This window comes from Neovison vison, chromosome 14, assembly GCF_020171115.1.
Source record: "Neovison vison isolate M4711 chromosome 14, ASM_NN_V1, whole genome shotgun sequence".
Taxonomy (NCBI): Eukaryota; Metazoa; Chordata; class Mammalia; order Carnivora; family Mustelidae; genus Neogale; species Neogale vison.
The window spans coordinates 11,896,442-11,915,524 of NC_058104.1; the positions used below are offsets into that span (position 1 = coordinate 11,896,442).

General features: G+C 58.3%; 1 protein-coding gene across 4 annotated transcripts in view; it reads left to right on the forward strand.

Annotated features, from left to right (window-relative positions):
- The first annotated feature begins 17,825 nt into the window (after positions 1-17,825).
- Positions 17,826-19,083, forward strand: part of GTF2IRD1 (GTF2I repeat domain containing 1) — a 93,953-nt gene continuing 92,695 nt past the window's right edge. For all 4 annotated transcript variants that reach the window (XM_044234089.1, XM_044234091.1, XM_044234093.1 and 1 more), the window contains exon 1: positions 17,826-17,939. The gene's annotated coding sequence lies outside the window, so the exon portion shown is untranslated. The remainder of the gene's footprint in view (positions 17,940-19,083) is intronic.

Here is a 19,083-nt window from a genome sequence, read left to right on the forward strand (position 1 = left end):
CCGGCTTTTGATTTGGCTCCGTTTTTTTTTTTTTTAATTTTTTTTAAATTTTTATTTATTTATTTGATAGACAGAGAGAGATCACAAGTAGGCAGAGAGGCAGGCAGAGAGAGAGGGGGAAGCAGGCTCCCTGCTAAGCAGAGAGCCCAATGTGGGGCTCGATCCCAGGACCCTGAGATCATGACCTGAGCTGAAGGCAGAGGCTTAAACCACTGAGCCACCCAGGCGCCCCATGGCTCTGTTTTTTAAAAGGCTCCTTCTTCTCCGTGATTCCTTCTCCCTCAACATCCAGCCTCCTGGTTCTCAACGCCCCCTGCTCCGCACCCCCTGCAATCAGGGTTCAAGGGTTGTCGCCAAATCCCTTTTTACAGCTGAGCAGATGAGACCCAAGGAGCGTGAGCATTTGCTCAAGTCACAGGGCTGGCTAGTGAGTGGCGGCAGGCATGGTGAGCCCAGGCCAGACTCTCACCCCCCGTTTCCCGGCTCCCAGTGCCCTCCAGGAGGCTGGCGGGGTGGTGGGATGGGGCTCACCCCCCTCCCTGTCCCTGCAGGCGCCCCTCAGGCTGCCCCGTGAATCTCCCTGCCTTTTGCAACTGCTTCCCCCACCCCACCCCGCCCTGTCCCGAAAACCTCATTTCAAGAGGCTCACGGGCTCCTCCGTGCGTCTGGTTCCCGAGTGTGGGGCTGCCCCGAGTCTCCTGCTGCCTGGGCTTTGTTTAAAGACCTGCGTGTCTTGGAATCTGTGGTCTTTTGACACCCACGCTGTGGGAGGCAGGGCAGAGTCTGCCCCTAGTGGGACACCAACCCGCAGGGGAGGCCGGGCAGGATGCCCAGCCCATGCCCTGGGTCGCCGCCTTCTGGCGGGACGCTGGTCGGATCAGACGCTGCAGGGCTGATACCGGGCATGAGGGAGGACAGGACAGGACAGGGTCACCGCCGGGCCACCCCCGGCCCAGCTTGCTGTCAGGCCGCCCTGACGTCCCAATTTCCTTCTGAAGACCTCCAGAAGACGGTGTGACACCTGGGCCACCATACTGCCCAATTCCCAGGGGCCCTATTCACACGGGTCCCTGCAGAGACACGTGCAAGGATCCTCCCAGCGGGCTGAGGGTCAAGGAGCACTGGACCCCTGTCTAGTTTATCCCAAACGGGGATCATCTTTGGGGGCGCCAGCATTGGTTCCCATGTGGGCTCATGGCTCAGGCCAGTCGGTGGGACACCCCTCCCCAGTACTTCGGCCCTGTTGCCAGGATGCTCTAGACCATCCACCTTTCAGGCTGTCTCACGTCCTTCCCGCCCCTCACCCCCAGCTTAGATTGTATTTATTTATTTGACAGACAGATTGTAAGTAGGCAGAGAGAGAGAGAGGGAAGCAGGCTCCTCGCTGAGCAGAGAGCCCGATGTGGGGCTCGATCCCAGGGTCGAGATCATGACCTGAGCTGAAGGCAGAGGCTTTAACCCACTGAGCCACCCAGGCACCCCTCACCCCCAACTATAAAGAACAGAAAAGTCAGAGACAGGGTTTTTCCTTTCCTTTTTTTTTTTTGCCCATTTAAAAAAATTTTTTCCCCTTTATTGATTTTTTTAAGTAAGTGGGTGACAGGTTCTTTTTCCTTTTTAAAATACTCGTCCATCAGAACGAGAGATGACACGGGCCCCTGGGTGGTTCAATCCATCAAGCATCTGCCTTCGACTCAGGTCATGATCCTGGGGTCCTGGGATCGAGTCCTGCATCAGGTTCCCTGCTCAGCGGGGGAGGAGGGGAGGCTGCTTCTCCCTCTGCCTGCCGCGCCCCCCTCACGCCCCCCCCCCAGCTCATGCTCTCTCTCTGAAAAATAAATAAGTCAAATCGGCTCAGTGGGTTAAGCCGCTGCCTTCAGCTCGGGTCATGATCCCAGGGTCCTGGGATCGAGTCCCACATCGGGCTCTCTGCTCAGCGGGGAGCCTGCTTCCTCCTCTCTCTCTGTCTGCCTCTCTGCCTGCTTGTGATCTCTGTCTGTCAAATAAATAAATAAAATCTTTAAAAAAAAAAAAAAACAAAATAAAAGATGCCAGCTAAAACAGCACATTCTGGAGGGCTCCCTCTGGATAAGGAATAAAACAGTCAACAGTCATCAAAGTCAGGGTCATCTGCCTCCAAGGTAATGACCAGCAGGAGGTATAAGGGGACTTCTGGGGGTCTGGCATATTCTATTTCTTCACCTGGGTGCTGGTCTCATGGAAGCATTCAGTTTATAAAACCCAATATGCTGCACACAGATGATTATATACTTTCCTGGAAGTAATACCTCGATTAAAACAAAAATTTTTTTTTTAAACAAAAAAGGAAGCATTCTACCTCAGGCAGAGGGTAGGACTCTCCCAGGGCCTGGACCCGATCTGGCGCGGCCGTTCGTTATCTCCATCAGACCCTCCACCCGGGGTCACGGGGCTTGGAGATGCTCCAACCTTTTACAGACGTGTCGGTAATACCTCATTTCAGCCCAGTCGCCCCCGCTGAGTTCCGCGGGCCTGGTGCAGAGCCCGTCCGTCCCCGAGGGTTTGCCAGCGAGCCACACGGCGCCCACCCACACACCCAGGATGCCGCACTGGGAGCTCTTCTTTGTTTCCCGTTTATTTTTTTTTAACAGCTTTCTTGAGCTATAGCTCGCCTGCTGCACAACGTACCCACTTGAAGTGCGCAATGCGACGGCTTTTCGCGTATTTGCGGAGTGTTCCACCATTATGGCTGGGTCTTAGAACATTTCCCCAAAAAGAAACCCTCCCGCTGGATCCCTTAGCGGGCCTCCTCCGGTCCCACTACGGCTCCCAGGAACAATCGTGTTTACCTGGTGACGAGGTACCTCTCTCTCTCTCTCTCTTTTTTTAAATCCTTTAGCTTAAAACAGATTGTTTCCCTGTGTACTGGTTGCCAGAAATTTCAAAGGGAAATGTGTGGTTCCCGCCTCTGACAGATTCAAGAGCCTTCACCTCTGGCCAGCCTCTTATTTTCCTGTCCTAGTTTCCCTAACTTCCTAACATGTTTTTGTTTTATTTTTTTTTAAGTTTTTTTTTTAAATTTACAGAGAGAGAGATCACAAGTAGGCAGAGAGGCAGGCAGAGAGAGAGAAGAGGGAAGCAGGCCCCCTGCTGAACAGAGAGTCCAATGTGGGGCTCCATCCCAGGACCCTGAGATCATGACCTGAGCCAAAGGCAGCAGCTTAACCCACTGAGCCACCCAGGCCCCCCTATCTAAGTGTTTTTAAAATGTACGTTAACTTTACAGCATTTTCTATAAAGGTCTGAGTACTAAAATTTTTCCAAAACACCTTTTATTTTGTATTGGACTGTTTAATAAACGATGCTAGGACAATTAGCTGTCCATATGGAAAAAAAATAAAATTAGATTTCCACCTCCCACATATGCAAAACCTGGCTCCCAATGAATTAGAAAACTATGTGGGAAGAGTAAAGTTGTAAACTTTTAGAAGAAAATGTAGGCTAGGGAGGTGTATTCGATTGGAAAAACCCAGAGCCACAGAGGCTCAAGTAAACTCTCTTATCTATGATCATCTTTATCTCAGGTATAATCACGCCAGGGCAGGTAATAAAACAAAACAAAATGAAACCAGAAATGTGGCAATTCACAGGGATATCAAGAATGAGGCTTCTTGGGCACCTGGGTGGCTTAGTCGGTTAAGCAGCAACTCTTGATTTTGGCTCAGGTCATGATCTCAGGGTCATGGCGTTGAATTCCTCTTTGGGTTTGATTCTCTTTCTCTCTCTCCCTTTGTCCTTTTCCAATGCACTCACTCTCTCTGTCTTAAAAAAAAAAAAAAAAGAAGTTTCCAGTTCTTCTTTTTTTTTTTTTAAGATTTTATTTATTTATTTGACAGAGAGAGACAGAGCAAGAAAGGGAATACAAAATACAAGCAGAGGGAGTGGGAGAGGCAGGCCTCCCGCTGAGCAGGGAGCCCGATGCAGGGCTCGATGTGGGGCTCGATGCGGGGCTTGATGTGGGGCTCGATCCCAGGACTCTGGGACCATGACCCCAGCGGAAGGCAGCCGCTTAGCCAACTGAGCCACCCAGGCGCCCCAAAGCTTCCTGTTCTATATTTTGCCATCCTCAGCGTGTTGCTTCCCTACTGAGATGACCTCAACATTCAAGACGACTGCTAGAGCTCCGACCATCACGTTTGCCTCCTAAATTTTTTCCTTTTCCTTTTTTAATTAAAAAATTTTTTTTTGTTAAGTAGTCTCCACACCCAGCACGGGGCTTGAAATCACGACCCTAAGATCGAGAGTTGCCTGTTCTACCAACTAAGCCAACCAGGGGCCCCACATCTGCCTTCTGGATGGCAGAATGAGGAAGGTAAGGGAGGGACACATGTCCTACAAAGTCCCACAAAACGTTTTCATTCACATTTCATTGGCCAGATGTCAGTCTAATGGCCACAACCAGCTGGAAAGGAGACTAGTCCATGTAATCTTTCAGCTGGATTGGCAATACATCTGGCTAAAAAACTGAAATTCTGTTACAAAGGAAGAATAGAATGGATATTGGAGGCCACCAACAGAAACTGGCCATAGAAAGTTTTTCTGAAACAAAGTGCAGGAAGCATAAATGTTAAAGGAAAATATTGACAAGTGCGACTAAATGGAAAAATCTAAAACTCTTTTTTTAAAAGATTTTAGTTATTTATTTGACAGACAGAGATCACAAGTAGGCAGAGAGGCAGACAGAGAGAGAGGGGGAAGCAGGCTCCCTGCGGAGCAGAAAGCCTGATGCGGGGCTCGATCCTAGGATCCTGAGATCATGACCTGAGCCGAAGGCAAAGGATTTTTAACCCACTGAGCCACGCAGATGCCCCTAAAACTTCTAATAAATAGCAAATCTAAACATAAATGTTAAAAACAAAATGAAAGATAAATCTTAGTTTGGGAAAAGATTTGCAGAGTGCATAACTTGCAAAGATTTGCGGTCTATCATATATAAAGAATTCCTACAAATCAATAAGAAAAGGGTAAGAATGCAGTACATGAAATTTACTCTCATACACCCCACAGAGACCAGAGGTTGGTTTTTGTCTGGGCAGGGAGACGGTGATCCCGTGACCTTAAGGACCAAACCCCAGCAATGGGATGTGACTTCATATAAGGCAATAGGGGTCCCCAACTGCCACGAGTGTTATGTATGTGTGGGTCGAAGTAGGTTCCAATCGTCTTTGAAATGAGGTGCCATCCAGACAACTGAATAAATGGAAGGATTTTCTATAGCTCCTTACTTACCGCTGCAAACACCCCCTCTTCCCCGTGGCTTCTGCAGCTCTGCCCTGAGCTACTTCTACCTCCTTGTCTGAAATGCCTCTTCTCCTTCCCGGCAGAGCTGATCTCAGAGAAAGAACTCTGGCTGTCTTCACTTGGATCCCCCAAGGGCTTGGAGCCAGGGGTCGGGAAGTGACCATGGGTGTCTGTGAGCACAGGGAGGAGAGCCAGTGAAGAACGGGCCAAGGAGGGGCGCCGGGGTGGCTCAGTGGGTTAAAGCCTCTGCCTTCGGCTCAGGTCATGATCTCAGGGTCCTGGGATCGAGCCCCACATCGGGCTCTCTGCTCAGCAGGGAGCCTGCTTCCCTTCCTCTCTCTGCCTGCCTCTCTGCCTACTTGTGATCTGTCAATAAATTTAAAAAAAAGAATGGACCAGGGAGCAGGTGAGTTTGGGGGCTTGGTTTTTTAAGGGACTCTCTGAAAGCTGGGGACCACAGGATTGTCCCACCGAGGGGGACAGCCGGGGGCTGGGGCACCAGCTCCCGCCCCTCAGTGTCCTGCTCCTTTCCCACGAGTTCAGACGTTAGTGTCTCTCTCTGTCTCCCTCTCTCTCTCTCTTTCTCTCTCTAATTACCCAGTATTTTTTCCCAGCTGTGCTGGGTGTCTCCCCAGCTAGCCTTGGGCTCTGAGCAGACAGGGGTGGGCAAATCTGCGTCTTCTGCCGGGCCCAGGCTCTGCTGCTGTGCCGTATACGGAGCAGGGGCTCCGTAAAAATGCCCCAGCATTCTCAGTTTGCAGACGAGAGGTAAACCAACCTAAATTCTCAAAGGCCTCATTGAGCACTAACCGGAAACTCAGCCCTGCCCAGGGAAATCCTGGGGTGGGAAGCGTTGGCCGAAGAAGAGGAGACAGCATGGTCCCAGCCATCCGGGAACGTGGCTCGTTCACACGTCCAGCGGGCGTGGAGAGTCCTGCCATGTGCTAGAAACGCAGGCATTCGAGATCGGCCGATCCTGATTGTCCAGGCTCGAGCTAGGCCACAGGTGGAATGAGGGGGCAGGAAGGCCAGGAGGGAAGGGGACTCCATCCCGTCCTCAGTGAAGCTGTGGTCCAGCGAGGACACCGGAGCATCCTGGGAGAAGAGGACCACCGGAGAGCTTCAGGTGACAGTGGGCAACGTGGAGAGTGGGGGAGAAAGTAGCTCAGACGAGCCAGAGATCTGGGAAGACTTCTTGGAGGAGGCAAATCGGAGCTGAGACCCAGAGAACGAAAGGAAAGGTTTCCCGGCTGCTTCGGCCCTCGGAGACGATGGCCGCAGCTCACCTGCCTCGCTTTTGCTTACAGGGTTTTCCCACGAGGGTGTGGTCTCCCCAAATACCGAGGAAGCCCACAGCGCACAGGAGACCCTACTCGGTGAGATGAAAGGTCTAATTCCACCACTGAAGCCCTGAGGGACCACAGGCAAATCCCTCCTTTTCTCTGGTCTTCTTTTCCTCATCTGTGAAATGGGTTCATCATCCCCCATACCCTCACACGTTTGCCAGGAGGAAAGGTGACTCTGTGTGTGGTTTTAGAGCCAAGAGTGAGCAAATCTCCTTATGGATCACACCACCTGGCCTCGCTTCTCAGATGGGGAAACTGAGAGCCGGAGAAGCCAAGAGCCCACCCAAGCACGCGGACATTCCAGGCCCCATCTGAGGCCCAGCTCTTAGGACGAGGGGAAGGTGCTTCTCTCTCTGGAAGCCCGGGTCCCTCTCTGCGGGGGGCACTGAGCAGCGGGAGGGGGGGTTCCCCTCCTGGGCCTGTGTGTGTGCTATCTTCTTGGCACCTTGGAAATGCTAATTGACAGAAATTATACTAAGGAGCCTAGTTTAGAGATGCACATTTGAATCTCAAGGAGGTGGCTGCCGTCAGAATTAGCAGGAGTGGGCACCTGGGGGGCTCAGTGAAGTGTCTGCCTTTGGCTCAGGTCGTGATCCCTGGGTCCTGGAATCAAGCCCGCATCAGGCTCCCCGCTCCCTCTCACGCTGCCCCTCCTCCCTGCTTGTGTTTCCTCCATCTCTCTCTCTCTCTCAAATAAATAAAAAAAACCCAGCAGGAGCAAGGAGGTACGTTTGGGGCTGGAAAGAGGCTGCCAGGCGCCATGGCCGAGAAGGTCCAGACTTCTGGGACCCTGGTGTGGTGACGAGACCTTAGAGCTTCAGCCCGGACCCTGGTGTCCGCATCCCGGGACCTCTCCAGTCCCTTGCGCACAGTGGACCCCCAGGCGGTGGTTCTACATATCAGATCTGACCCTCTGTATATAACCTGCTGTGGCTGCCCCTTGTCCCCAGGGTAAAAGTCTCAGTCCTGCGCTCAAGACCTGTTTCTCCTGGTCCCTCGCCTCTCCCCCCCGCCCAACCCCCATCCCTAGTGCTCCCCAGGGCCCCCACCTCACCCTGACCTGGGCATTTGCACAGAGGACTCCCACTGCCTGGGACAGCCTGTGTCTCCTCTTTTCCACTCAGGAGAGCTACGTCATCTTTCCAGATCTTTCCAGGCCACTTTCCTGGAGCCTCCGGGCCACGCTGGTTGTTTCTGGCTCTGCTTTTCAAACACTTCTCCTCCAGCCCCTGCTCTGGGGCTCATGTGCCCGTGGGTCTGGTCACCCCAGGCTATAAGCTCCCCAGGATCAGGGGCCACGTCTGGGGCATCCCCTGGGCTCTCCTGTGCCTGGCACAGGGAATGTTTGGGACATAGTCAGGGGAGCGGCTACGGGGTTACCTCCCTGTGCTCAACCACTCACCCCTCCTTCCGTAGCTGGCTGAACTGGCCAGGGTGACTCGGGGGCCCCTTGCCCCAGCCTGTCTTCAAGGACAGCAGCGGGGGAAGGAGAGTGGTGAGAGAGACTGCTTATTAATTAAAAAGCAAGTCATGTGCAGGCCGCGCTTTATTCCCATAAAAACCGTCAAGGGTATTAATTACCAGATCGGGAGATAGACGCGGGTTAGGTTTGCTCAGGCCGGGGAAGGACCCCGGTGGTTGGAATGTCAATGAGCCCGGGTCTCCGAGGCTGGGGCCAGGGCTGAGAAGGGGTGGGAGGTGAGGGGCCCCCTGGCCGGACGACGGTCACGGAAGCAAAGCCACGGCCACCGCCACCGGTTACGGTGTGCCAGGCGGGGGCACTTCTCACGAACCACCTGCTACCCCACGCCCAACACCCTCGTGAGATCGCTCCTATTTTCATGCCCATTTTGCAGGGGGACATTCAGGCACAGAGAGGCTTTGTAACTGGACAGAAGTCACACAGCTAGTGGGTGACTACACCAGGCCCCCCGACAGGACTGTTTTGTTTTTTTTTTAAGACTTTATTTATTTGAGAGGCAGAGAGCACAAGCAGGGGGAGCAGCAGGCAGAGGGAGAAGCAGGCTCCCTGCTGAGCGCGGATCCCGCTGTGGGATTCGATCCCAGGACGCTGAGATCATGACCGGAGGGGAGGTTAGACACCTAACCGACTGAGCCACCCAGGTGCCCCAAGTCAAGGGTCCCTCTTAACCGCATGGACCCGAGAAACTGGACGTGTAGGTTAGCATCACCGAAGCGGCGCGTCATCACACAGGTGGGGACATCAAGGGGGGACGGTCACACCTGCACACTGATGAACGTAAACCCCGTCCCCTGAGGCTCCATCCGAGGATCTCTCCCCTACCAGCTGAGTGTGTGTCGGGGGTCTCTCGGGAAGGGAGAGAGCCAAGGGGCCCCACACGGGTCGGGATCTGGGGGACAAGGCTCTCTGCCCCTTGTGGTGTCTCTTCACACCTCCTTCCTCCTCCCCGCCCCCCCCACCCCCCTGACCCTGTGGGCCCTCGGCGGCCCAGCTGAGCTGAACCAACCGCTTGTCTCTGTCGGCCCCAGAAGGCCGTCTCAGCTCAGCTCTGGTCCCAGCGGAGTTAAAATAGGTCTGACCCAAATACAAGCACAATGCCCGTGCTGAAAATACAGCTGTGTCAGCAGAAACTCCGACTGCATTGGAAACCCATGCACTTTGCATAAACACCACCACCCCCACCCCAACAAGGGGGCCAGGCTGGGTGACTGTGAACGTGTGAGTGTGGTTCTCTTTATTCCTTTATTATTATTATTATTTTTTTAAAGATTTTATTTATTTATTTGACAGACGGAGATGAGAAGCAGGCAGAGAGAGGAGGAAGCAGGCTCCCTGCCTAGCAGAGAGCCCGAGGTGGGACTCGATCCCAGGACCCTGAGATCACGACCTGAGCCGAAGGCAGAGGCTTTAACCCACTGAGCCACCCAGGCGCCCCTATTATTTTTTAAATAAAGTTTTTATTTATTTATTTCAATGGAGGGATAGGGTCCGAGGGAGAGGGTGAAGCAGATTGCCCGCTGAGTGGGGAACCCCATATGGGACTTGATCCCAGGACCCTGGGTATCAGAACCTGAGCCGAAGGCAGAGGCTCAACGACTGAACCCCCCACGGCCCTGGAGCTGGCACTCTTATCCACTAGGGCTGAACAACCTCTTTCTCTTGATCGCTTGGTTCTCTTTGGTTCTGGAGCAGAGGGCCACCAGTTAGGATGCAGCCGAGGGGAAGTCATTAGGATGTTAGAGGGGTTGCCTGAGGGCTCAGTCCGTTAAGCGCCAGCCTTCGGCTCAGGGCCTAATCCCCAGGTCCTGGGATCCAGCCCTGCATCGGGCTCCCTGCTTGGCAGGAAGCCTGTATCTCCCTCTCCCGCTCCCCCTGCTTGTGTTCCTTCTCTCGCTGTATCTCTCTCTCTGTCAAATAAATAAGTAAATAAAATCTTTTTCTTTTTAAAAGGGACCTCTCTCATTTAAAAATGAAAACCCGGATTGGGGCAGAGATTTGCCTGGGTTGAACAGCAACTCCTGCCTCCCTCCCCCGCAGAGGGGTCTCCTAGGGGAATTCATAGTCCGGACTCTGTCACCCAAAGGACACTCCCCTTCTGAGATCTTGAGGGGTCCCAGGCGGCAGCCTTGGGGGACCGGGCAGGTGATGCCTCGGTGGTGATTGGGTGGTTGGTCCCAAGGGGACAGACGGGGGCTGCAATCTGGTCCACGCTCGGCTGGTCCACCTCGTGGGTTTCGGGCCTGCCACTCAGGGGCCCCCGGGCTGGGTGAGGGGGGGACAGAAATAGGCCATCTGTGAGCTTTCCCAGGGCTCCGCCGAACCTGTCCAAGTGCGCTGGCATTCTCTGTTCATTTATTTATTTTCAGAGCAGGAAAGTGGATTTGAAACGCTCCTCCTGAATGTTTACCCCTGGGGGAATGTCGGGCTTATGAATAATGCAACAAGCCAGGGACTGGGGGACTGGGGGCTGGGCTTGGTCCTGTCCCAGAAGCCGCCACACACCGGCCCAGCGGGATCCTGCCCCGCCACCTGCCGCTCGGTGAGCCTGGGGAGACTCTCGGGGCATCGGAGCCCCGAGCTGTAAAGGAGGGTGCTGAGCCTGTCCTTGCCACGGGTGGGCCCGTGGATCCCATCCTCATCGCCCTGGGCCTTGCTGTCCTAGCTCACGGCCTTTGCCTGGCTCTCAGCGCCACGAGCCTTTCCGGACACGTCCTTGAACACATCGACAGTGGACGGGAGCAGGGACCGAGGCTGGAGGGCGCAGGCTGAGGCAGGGCCTGGTTCCACGGGGATGCAGCCGGCTCAGCCCACAGCGCGGCCGTCCGGCGGCTGCTCAGGACACCTCTCGTCCCTGCCCTCGGGCCATTTTTTACGTCCAAGGCAGCAGCCATCCTTGGTCCTCCCCTGGGCTCTAGACGCGCTTCTCCTGAACAGAAAGGAAGGCCTCTGGGTGCCAGAAATGCCGCCTGTCCCCCAGGAACTGTGTGCCTTGTCCCTTAGCCCCCCCCACCCCCCGCGAAGACCCCCCGGGGCCACCTCTGAGTTCCTGCAGGACTTAGTCACCAGTCACACCAACCTGAGTGTGAAGGGAAGGTCCTGGGGCCTCCTCACCTCCCCGGTGGGAGTCACGCCTTGGAGTGCCCTCTGTTGGTGGGGCGACAGATGGCACCCTCCCACCCCCGCACCTGTGGGCTTCCAAGCGCTTGCGGCGGGGCCCAAAGGAGTGATTTCGGTTCCATTCAAGCAGGGAGGGCTGTTGGGGGACTGGATGAGGGAACGGTCAAGCAGCGCCAAGTTCTCTGGAGAGGGTGGGCGGGCTTGGCCGTGGGTGGGGGAGTGGGGGGGGAGGGGGTTGGGGCGGTGGGATGGGGGAGGGGGAGGGACCCCGCCACCCCTCGTGACCCTCCCATCCCCCACCCCGTCCCCTCAAGCTCCGGGAGGCAGTGACCTCACGCTACTCTCTATCATAATATTTACCAACAGCGCTGCAATTGAGCCTGGCAGCGTGGCAATTATAATCACGTTATCATTATTGCTGATAATTCTGATCATAAGCATAAATTAGAAACAGGAGCGGGCCGCAGCGGGGACCAGGAAGAGCGGGGGCGGGGCTACCTCTGGGAGGCGTGTGCGTGCGTGTGTGTGAGTGGGTGTGCGTGTGTATGTGTGTGTGTGTGTGTGTGTGTGTGAGAGAGAGAGAAACTGGCCGGGCCCCCCGCTCCCCCTCCCCACCCCGGCTTCCGCTCCCCTCCTGTTTCTGGCCAAGGCCGAGTCTCCTCCAGAGCCTGACCCCAGGGGTCCCCGGGGGGCCTCCAAGGGGGCCTCTTCCCGCCAGGGTCCCGGGATTGTCCCGACCGCTGCCGCACACCGAGCCGTGCTCGGCCTCGCAGAAACTATTAAGGCGCAATTATTACCGAGATAGTCTTTCCAAATTGATCTTCTACTTACTCCCGGGCTGCAGCCATGGAGACGGCCCCAACTCAATTACATGCCTCTCTCTGTTCTTGACAGATTCCCGCGGAGGAAAGTCGGGGGAGGAGGCCCCACGGAGAGGAGGCGCAAGGCAGGGAGGCGCACAGAGCCGGGGGTCCCGCTCCAGAGAGCTGCCTACAAAGGCGGCCACCGACAGACGGAGGGAACACGGCGCGAGAACGCAGAGCTCGGCGACGCGCCTGACAGCAGACGGAGGAGGCCCGCGTCCGTCCATTCCTTCCTTCCTTCCTCCGATGGCTCAGCAAACGTCTGTTCGGTGCGCTAGCCCTGGGGGCCTCCCCTGATTTGAGTGGGTGAGTCAAATGGGGATCAAGTCATCACTCCCTCCGTGGGAAACCGACCGAGCAGCAGACTCAAGAGTGCGTTAGGGCTCTGGGAGCCAGGGAGGTGGGGAAAGCCGAGACCTAGAGAATGAGGGACTGGCCTGGCCAGGGGCAGAGTAGGAAACAGGCAGGTAGGACACTGGGTTCAGGACACCGTACCAAGGCCGGCTTTCCTTCCACTATGCAAGAGCAAAAGCTCTGACTCCGAGGTCTGGGCAGATCCCTCCTTGGCGGAAGGAGGGGCAGGGCAAGCTGGTAGGGGGGCAGTGGGGGTCTCTTCCCCTGGGAGTGAGGGCTGCAGGAGGGCCCTGGGATCCCAGAAAATCTCAGGACAGGAGAGAAATATTTTAGGAAGAGCTGAGACCCTGGTCCAGGGGGGCTTTAGGCATGGAGGCCGGAGAGGGCCGTCCAGTGGGTCCCCCATTCCCCACAGCGGTGGGGGGGGTTGCAGGGGCACCGTCTCAGCTTAGGTGGATACACCGTGCGGCTCACTCCTGCACACTCCACAGCAGCTGGCCCAGGGCCCCCAGGTTGCGTGACACCCGGGACAGACAGGGCACTTTGGTGCGGTTCCCAGGCCTCCCAGCTTGGGGGCCAGCGTCGAGAGCCCCAGAATTTGAATGCTACTCCCTCAGCTTGAGTGTGTGTCCGAAAAGCTAGGGGCTGTGTTCTGTAGAGCCGAGTCCCGGGCCTCCCTCCCAGCGCTCCAGGGTCAAGCCAACCCGTCTCCTGGGAGGGCCTGGGCCCGCACCTTTGACAAGCTCCCAAGGTGGGGAAACTGAGTCCCGGGCTCCCCAAAGTCAGCAGTGAGCTGAGCTAGAACTTGCTCCCACGGGACCCTTAGCCACTAGCCACATCTGAAAAGTCTGTCTCGGCCGAACTGGAAGGTGTTCGAAGTGTACTACAGACACTGGATATCAGAGACTTCGTCTAAGGCAAGGACTACGAAATAGAAAATATTTCCATATAAAAGAAAATACTATTATGCGTTGAAACGAATGCCGTTTGGACTGCGTACATTGACTACAAGGCTGGAGTGAATAACATGCATCGTTGAAGTGAATGTCACCTGTTTCTTCTTCATTTTTTTTTTTTTTTTAAACGCAGCTACTAGGAAATTTAAAATTCCCTCTGTGGCGTAAATTTTGTGGCTCACGTTCTACTTCTGTGGGCCAGCGGTGCCCTAGACGAGTCGCCGGGGCCAAACCCTGGGACCCGAGAGGCGGAGGCCACAGGTCTGCCCGTGCCCTGATGGCAGACCTCCTTGCTTCCTGCCTCGGCTGGGCTGGCCAGCTGTGGGGGCCGAAATCCCAAAGCGAGGGCTTTATGTTGGTGGGTCCCGAAGGCTCGGAGGTTCCTCTGCAGATCAGACACCCCAGAGACAGAAGTGATTTTGTCCTTAGTGGCCACGGAAACAGTTCTGGGAATGAAAGGGGTCGCTGGTGGCCTGGGGAATGGCCCATCTGTGGCGTGGGGGTGGGGGGGGTCTGGGTCACAGACTCAGGAGGCCCCTCCACCCCGCCCCCAATGAGCCATCACCTACCCTCGGGGGCTACATGGCCCCCACATTGCCTGAGCGCCCCAGCTACGTTCCAGACTCTACACCCGCCTTGTCTGACCTTGTTGTAGGGACCCGGCTGGCCACTTTCAGAGCCCGTTTCCATACACTGAATCGGATTTTCCCTTTGCTCTCCGTGGTGGAGCAGGAGACTGTCTCTGAAGAGAAACAGGGGTAGCTCATTCCAGAAGCTGTTCGAGTCTTATTTTTAAAGGATGAATACTAATTATCAGAGAAAATCACTTCCTGAAAAGCCAAGGAAGGCCACGGAGATGGCACAAAGGCGTGGCAGGTTGGGGATGGGGAGTCCTGAGGTCCACCCAGACACGCACTGTGAGGCTGCTGAGTCCATCCTTCCGTCTCCATAATCGTGCTGCTTACCTGTAAGAGGAAGTGCTTGGGCTCACTGTCCTCACCCTTGGCCCCTGGGGTCATGTCTAGTGTAGCCTAGTCCCAGGTTCCCTGGAGGCTTGCCCCCAGCTAAGGGTTACCTTGTTGGGGGCAGCGGGACGGTCCCTCCATCTGTTCCCTGATCCCCTAGAGCCTTACCTCCAAGGAGCAAGAAGCCAGGAGAAGTGGAATCAAAATCACGGAGAAGGAAATGATGCACTCGGGAGGTCAGGGACCCAGGACTGGGCCCCAACCCCAGGGGGACATGGGGGCTGAGTCCCTGTGGGCAACTCTCCCTGCTGGCCAGTCTGCTGGTTGGAGACAGTGGAACACATGCACTGGGCCAGGAGGGAGAGACCAGCTCCTGCCAGGGAGTCTCTGGATGGATGGGGATACAGGATGCCCCGGGGACACACTCACTTCCACAAATCCCTGGCATTCTTGATCCCCATCTGTGAAATGGGGATTGGCAGGCCACCTGCCAGGAGGGTCCTCGGGAAGACGGCAGGCATGGAAGAGGCTTTGTGATGGAGGGAGTCCTCTGGCTTCCGGGTTGATAAGGGGAGGCGGTGAGCAGCGGCTGTTTCCAGGTCTGTGCAATACGCGGGTTGCAGTCAGGCCTCAGGGACCGTGCAAATGTGCTTTTTTTTTTTTTTTAAGATCTCATTTATTTATTTGAGAGAGAGACGGAAAGAGCACAAGCAAGTGGGGGTGCAGACGGAGAGGGGGAAGCAGACTCCCGGCTGAGCAGGGAGCCTGACTCGGGGCTCAATCCCAGGACCCCAGGATCACGACCTGAGCCAAAAGCAGATGCTTGGCCGACTGAGCCACCCAGGCACCTGCAAATGGTAGAAGCTCCAACAGGTAGGGAGCAGCCGCCAGCAAGGACTCCTCCAAACTCCCCTCCCAGCTGCTGCCCTTCCCAGAGGAAGGAATTGAACTTGACGACAACGGAATGCCCATGACCTTGTGCTTAGAATTCTCACCTTCTCAGGAGGGTCAGTTCCAGCAAAGACGGTGACTGGGACTGTGCCCCTAGATGAAATTGAGCACCCTTCCCCGCGTTCCTACTGTGCACCAGGCACTACACCAAGCATTTCTCCGGTGCCACAGGTCCTTCGGCCCCCACAGCCATCCTACAGAGAAAGGACTATCTTGTCTCCATATTATGGATGAGGAAGCTCAGGCCCAGAGAGGTCAGTCCACTGGCCGGGAAGATACTGTGAAGGTCAAGCCCGGGTGTCTTACCTTCGTCCCACATAGAGGGGCGGAGCCTAGACACGCCGGGCCAAGGCCTTCTACTGCACCACACTGTCCCCAGTCTGCCTGGGCGAGGTGGGGTTCAGGCTGGCTGTTCTGGACTAGAAGAGCACCCGACCCCCAACACTCTTCTCGCTTTATGGCTGCTCTGGATTCTGCCTGCAGAGGGCAGTACTGAGCACACAAAGGTGCTCCCACCCTGCCAGGGCTCAGATCCAGGGGGAAGGGGGTGGTGGCCCTGGGCTGCAGACGCTTTGGGTTCTCTGCCCCAGGACTTGGGGTCTGGAAAACATTCTCCCTAGAAACCAACAGCCCAACCAGCTGGCCCTTCCGGGGACCAGAGTGCCCCAGTTGGGCCTACAGAGGCCACACCTTACCTCCCCAGATGGGCGGTGGCCCGTGGGATGGAGGGAGGCACGGTAGGTGGGATGAACCAGGGCTACGGAGACAGGGCCAGCCACGTCATGCCCATGATGTACGTCCCTAAGCAAGTCAGTTCCCTTCATTGTCTAAGGCCAATGCAAGACACCTCCACAGGCTCAGTGAAGTCATCCACTGAGGGGCCACGCTGTGGTTTACTGAGAGGCTGCAAAAAAAAGGGGGAAACGGAGGTGCAGGGAGGTGAAGTACCTCGCCCAAGGACACATGGCGCTAAGAGGAGGAGCCAGGATTTGAACCCACAGTCTCTAGGTCCTAGCTCCTCCCCCTCGGTGATGCTGCAGCACCAAGGCCAGGAGAGGGCAGTTGGGGGTGTGAGTCTCAGGCGGGCTGCACAGCACTCGGTCGAGGCGTCCGCGGCCTCCTAGGTGATGGCGGGGTTGGGGAGGTACGCCCAAGAGGGCAAAGGACAGTGTGGGGTAGGGGCTGGGGGATCATGGCCTCGCTCCCAGTCCCCACTGCTCTGGCTAGTGCTGTGGGCAAGGCATTCGGGGGGCACCTGAGCCCCTCTGGGCTTGGCTTCGGGCTGTGCACTGTGGACCTGCCCTGCCCGAAGGAGCTCGGTCTGATGGGCTTGTGGGCTAGACCTGGTCCCCGAAGTTTATCCTTTACCCAGTGCCCGCTGTGTGCCCAGCAGGGTCTCAGGAGGCTGGGCAAGGACCTCGTGGGCTTTGCTGGGACCTGGAAGATTCTCAGTCTCTGTTCAGCTCTCTCCATCTAGGCCAGGAGCTCCCTGGGGTTGGGGCCTGCCTGGCTTCTGTCCCTCTCAGGAGTGCCCAGCATGGCAGGGGCCCGGCGCAGGACTCCTTGTGCCGAGTTCAGATGCCTGGCTCCGGAGAGGATGGGGAATGCGCTTCTGGATTCCAGAGGACTGGCCGGTATGGTAGGGAGGCGGGTGGCCGAAGCCCGAGTCCCGCGATCAGCAGGAGGGCTGCCCAGCCGAGATGGGCCTGGGAGCCTCCGGCTGGGTCTGCGGCGACCTTGGGCATGCCCCTGCCTTCCGTCCCATCTCCGGGGACAAAGGCTGGGAGAGGTGCCTGGACCAGCCACCGGAAGCCAACCTGGGCAAGGTGGGAGTGACCAGCCCCCCGCCTTCAGTCCTCCAGCCGCCGCCGTCGCCGCCGCCACCGCGCCGGGCGTCGGCCTCCGCTCCCGGGGTGGGGGTGGGGGGCCCTCCCCGCGCCCTGCCGGGTGACCTTGACCCCGCGCCCGGGGGGGCCCACTCCCGCGCCCCGGCTTCCTAATCCGGCCCCCCGACGGGCGCTGGGGAGACCGAGGGGCGTCGCCCGGCAGCCAGGGGGCGCCGAGGCCGCGGGCGCCCCTCCCGCAGGCCCCCCTGGCGGCGGGCGCTGGGGCGGCGGCGCGCGCTCGGGGCGCCGGGGGCGGGGCGGGGGGCGCGGCGCTCCCCCCGCGGTGCCCAGGCCGGGGCGCGGGGCGGGCCGGGCGGGCTAATCCCGTATGTAAATGGCAGCCAATGGAGGGTGGTGTTGCGCGGGGCTGGGATTAGGGCCGGGGCGAATGGCTGGCAATCTTACTGGGATTACAGAACAAAGAGCCTCCCTGCGCTCCCGCTCGCGGCTCCGCTCCCCGCGCCGCGCCCCGCCCTCCGCCGCAGCCCGCGCCGGGGGTGGGGGCCGCCGAGCGCCAGCCCCCCGGCCGGCCCGAGAGCCCCCGCCGCGGCCCCTCCCCGGCCGGCGCCCCGCGCCCCGCGCCCCCCCCGCCGCGCCGCGCCGCCCGCCCGCCCGCCCTCCGCCGCGCCTTCCCCCATTCTCCCGGATTAATTAAGGCGGCAGCGGCAGGAGGCTGAGTCCTGGCCGCGGGCCGGGGGCCGGGGCGCCGCTGGCAGGAGCGCTTGGGGATCCTCCAAGGTAGGAGAAACTTTTGCGGGGGGCGGGCGCCCGGGCCCTTCTCCCCTTCCCCTCCCACCCCCACCCCCCGTGGCCCCCTCCCCCTCAAGGTGCTCCAGAATCCGGGTCCGGCTTTTGGGTGCCCGGGGAGGCACGTGACTGGGATTATAATTCGGGCCGGGGAGGTCGGGGGGTGGTGGTGGGGGTGGGAGGGAAGGGCCGGCCGCCCCCACCTGCCGGGAGGGGGTGGGAGCCGGGAGCTGTCACCAACCCCCCCCCCCACGAACTCCAGGCCCTCCCGGAGGTGGGGGGCGCCCCGGGGCGGGCGGCGGGCGCCCGCAGGCTGCTGCAGTTGGCGAATGAGGTCAGTCGTGCTGCCCGCGGCGGCGGGTGCCAGTGTGGGAGCGGAGGGGGGCTGGGAAGGCCGCGGGTCCCCGCCCCCCCAACCTCTGCCTCCCTCGGGCTGGGCCTTCCCCTGGCCGGCGGCCCCCCCCCCCCCGCAAGCAGGCTGAGTCCAACACTGCGCGGACTGCCCCGGCATGGTGGTTTCTGGCGGGGGTCTCCTGGGAGGGGGCCGACCTGAGTGGGGGGCCGCTGAACCTCTGGAGGAGGGTGCGGAGGAGTCTCAGAGGGCGGCCGTGGGGGCCCCCGAAGCTTCCAGGAGAGCAAGTTGGGGGTGCCCCGCATGTGGGTGGTCTCTGAGTTCCTGCACTTGGGCAGGGAGGCCTGGGGAGCGCCCCAGGGTGCTTGATGCCCACCCACCCCCCACCCGCATCCTGAGTCCCTGGAAAGGATGGGCTTGATGCCTGTCCTGGGCTCCAGCCCCGGCCTGCCGCCAGCCAGAGGAACGATGCCCTGGCCTGGGCCCAGGGCAGAGGGGGGACCTTGCAGCCCAGAGTTCTGCCCTCCTGGCAGTGCTGGAGCCCTGGACATCTGGCCGTGTGACCCAGCCTCCCAGGACACCAGGCCTTGAGTGGGAGGCTCCTGTGTCCCCACCACAGCCCAAGTGAGGGGGTCTCGGTGCCAGGCCCGCGGGGGAAGCGTCTGCCTTGGATGGAGCGTGGTCCTGGAGGTGTGGGGTGTGGGGCGTGGGACTGCCCTCGGATTGCCCCGGCCTGGGGGCGGCGGGGAGGGGCAGGCATGGACATCTAGAGGAGTGGGCGTT